Raw genomic sequence first — 3,703 nt, 5'->3', positions numbered from 1 at the left:
AAATATCTAAGGCACTAAAACTTTATTTGAGTAACTCATGATCATCCAATACACAAACAAAGACTGAAAGACCTGTTTAGTACATCTTTTTGCATGACATAATTCAGAATAAACTCACAGATCTGAGTAATTTGCATTGCCTATTATGAAAACCAGAGTGGAATATAAAAATGCCATCACTTAATCAGAAGAGGATGGTGATCAAAAGGTAAGGCAATGGAATGCTCATAAGAGTAGTGTCTATGTTTGTATCTTATAAGCCAATCAGGAATGCAAACTTACTAAAATATAAAATATATTTACAATGCAAGTATAGCAAAGATATACAAGTTCAAAATATACATGTATCATAATCTTGAATATGTATCATCAAAATTATTGAAATCCAGTACTGAATACAATTAGAATACTCAGGAATGCAAACTTACTAAAATATAAAATATATTTACAATGCAAGTATAGCAAAGATATACAAGTTCAAAATATACATGTATCATAATCTTGAATATGTATCATCAAAATTATTGAAATCCAGTACTGAATACAATTACACTGTCGCTCATAAAGGTGGAATATTTTTTTTTATCCCAATTTATGGAATTATTAAAAAAATTATTTAAAAATAATAGATCGAGATAATAGTTTACATTCTCAGACTTTATTGAATAATAATTTGCCAATGTGTGTTTTGCGTGACTGCTAAAGCATGTGTATGCTACTATGCTTATTAACTAGGGGACCTACGCCCTCAAGTCATAAATGACAGTAATGAGGATTAATGCCCCACAAAAGGGCACTAATATAGCACATCGACACGGTTTTGATCCTGGGGCCTCACAGTTACGAGGCCATTGCTTTGTCACCGAACCATGACTGTACGCAGCGGGGGCTAGGGTAGGGGGCAGTTTCCATAAATAAAAAAAACAAACAGAAAATGCAATAAATTTTCAATAATTTATTGCACTTTACCCCGCTTCCCAACATAAAAAAATCTTCTGTGTGCCCATGCCTTGAGCCATAATGCATGGCCGTCCAGAGGATTTTTTATGTTGGGGACCGGGGTAAAATGCAATAAATTATTGAAAATTTATTGCATTTTCTGCGTTTTTTTAAATTTTATGGAAACAGCCCCCTACCCTAGCCCCCGCTGCGTACAGTCATGGTTCAGTGATAAAACAATGGCCTCATAGCTGTGAGGCCCCAGGATCAAAACCGTGTCGATGTGCTATATATTAGTGCCCTTTTGTGTGGCATCAATCCTCATTACTGTCATTTATGACTTGAGGGCGTAGGTCCCCTAATTAATAAGCATAGTAGCATACACATGCTTTAGCAGTCACGCAAAACACACATTGGCAAATTATTATTCAATAAAATCTGAAAATGTATACTATTATCTAGATCTATTATTTTTAAATAATTTTTAAAATAATTCCATAAATTGGGATAAAACTAAAATATTCCACCTTTAAGAGCGACAGTGTAGAATACACATGTATGGTAAACAATATATAGCAGCATATTTACATGTACACTGGAATGATGTAAAGAAAATCCAGGAACTATTTCCTCAAATGGATTTAATATAGTACTGGTGGATGTAGTTAAACATGTACAAACAATCATCCATTTCAAATTAAATATCACACTGATAACTCAGGCATGTTAAATTGACAAATGAGACATGTATCTTAAACTTGTAGCAGCATATTTACATATACACTGGAATGATGTCCCAAAAAATCCAGGAAAATATTTCCTCAAACGGAGTTAATATACATGTAGTACTGGTGGATGTAGTTAAACATGTACAAACAATAATTCATTAAATATTAAATATCACACTGATAACTCAGGCATGTTACATTGACAAAAGAGACATGTATCTTAAAATTATAGCAGCATATTTACATTTACACTGGAATGATGTAAAGAAAATCCAGGAAAATATTTCCTCAGATGGATTTTAAAATCTACAACTGGATGTAGTTATTTACAAACAATAATCCATGTCAGACAAAATGTTACACTGATAACTCTGGCCTATATTCATATAACCTTACCAGACAAAGTTAGTTCTTGACTATCATATTGAGTTCTATCAAGTTCATAGACATTTGCCACTCTCCACCCAGGTACACATTGGCACCTGATATGCCAAAGTGTGACATATTTGGAGGCCGCCTAGGGCCAGGGTAATAATGTTTGAGCGCAAGGAGCATCATGGCTTGATGGCGTGTGTACTATATCATAAGCCACCGTTATTATCATTATAACAACAGTTGATGGCCGTGTCACCTTCTATTGACAGGCATAATGCATGATCTTAGCCAAGTAAAAAATGACCCCCTAATTAGAGTATTTTCAGAAAACATTTCCCACACAACATGACCCCTTTCTGCATAAACAGGTACCCAATTGGCTCTTGATGCAACTCTGTTTTGGGCTATTAAGTACACGTTCAAAAAACATTGTGACAATATTATGATCCCTTTCTCTTGAAATGTTTATTCTAACACCAGGGCCCCATTTCACAAAACTTGTACCGTAATCAGTGACAAATGACAGTTTAGTAATAAGCTACTGAAATCCTTGCTTCTAATTGGTTATCAGCAGATTTGTCACTTATTTTCGTCATTTGTCATTGAAAAAAGGCTTTGTGAAACTGGTCCCAGAACTGGGAACTCACAGGCTAGCCGAGACACATGGACACCCCAAATCTAGGTCTGGACCCCAAGAATTTGGATGTCTTTACATAGGGCTAATGCATACAGACTGTAAAAAGTTAAATCTGAACCTCTTTTCCAAATAACGGTTGGTGTGGAGCACTGTATCATGCATACACAAAGTCAAGATGAAGTGTTACCAGTGGGACACTGTCTTACTTCATACTTTGATCGTTTCTCTTGGATTTCAGGATCATCCTGTGGAACTCTTGACTGAGTACAAGTAGCTTGCCTCTTGTAAGGCCTGCTCAAGCTACTGCTACCTTCTCTGTGTGTCTGAGAGAATTGAAATACAGTATCTAATGTATTGCCAACATGCTGTTGAGGGTGGTCTGATGAGGGTAATGTCCTTCTTGGATAGTTTACATCACCCAATGGTTGCTGTTGAGGGTGGTCTGATTGTAGTAATGTCATTCTTGGATAGTGTACATCACCCATGGGTTGCTGTTGAGGATGGTCTGATGGTGGTAATGTCCTTCTTGGATAGTGTACATCACCCATGGGTTGCTGTTGAGGATGGTCTGATGATGGTAATGTCCTTTGATAGAGTACATCACCCAAGGGTTGCTGTTGAGGATGGTCTGATGGTGGTAATGTCCTTCTTGGATAGTGTACATTACCCATGGGTTGCTGTTGAGGGTGGTCTGATGGTGGTAATGCCCTTCTTAGATAGTGTACATCAGCCATGGGTTGCTGTTGAGGGTGGTATGATTGTGGTAATGTCCTTGGATAGTGTACATCACCCATGTGTTGCTGTTGAGGGTTGTCTGATGGTGGTAATGCCCTTCTTGGATAGTGTACATCAGCCATGGGTTGCTGTTGAGGGTGGTCTCTACCAGTACTGCTTGTACTTTGGATTGGGCACGAAAAGTTGGTGGAGTGTGAAACCTGACAGGAAGAACCTGGTCTACTTGTTTTTTCCCATACAATTGGTGGATAATGGGAAGCTGGATGAAATCCTGTAGTAGAGGAATTCT

At 37.2% G+C, this 3,703-nt stretch overlaps 1 long non-coding RNA gene across 1 annotated transcript; it reads left to right on the top strand.

Moving 5' to 3' along the window:
- The first annotated feature begins 1,576 nt into the window (after positions 1-1,576).
- LOC115924294 lies at positions 1,577-1,924 on the top strand. Its single transcript, XR_004064271.1, has 2 exons — positions 1,577-1,664; positions 1,857-1,924. It is a non-coding gene; the product is annotated as an uncharacterized LOC115924294 (long non-coding RNA).
- The last annotated feature ends 1,779 nt before the right edge of the window (positions 1,925-3,703 follow it).

This window comes from Strongylocentrotus purpuratus, unplaced genomic scaffold (assembly GCF_000002235.5).
Source record: "Strongylocentrotus purpuratus isolate Spur 01 unplaced genomic scaffold, Spur_5.0 spur5_scaffold_15, whole genome shotgun sequence".
In the NCBI taxonomy this organism is placed as follows: Eukaryota; Metazoa; Echinodermata; class Echinoidea; order Camarodonta; family Strongylocentrotidae; genus Strongylocentrotus; species Strongylocentrotus purpuratus.
This window is presented reverse-complemented; position numbering and strand designations above follow the sequence as displayed.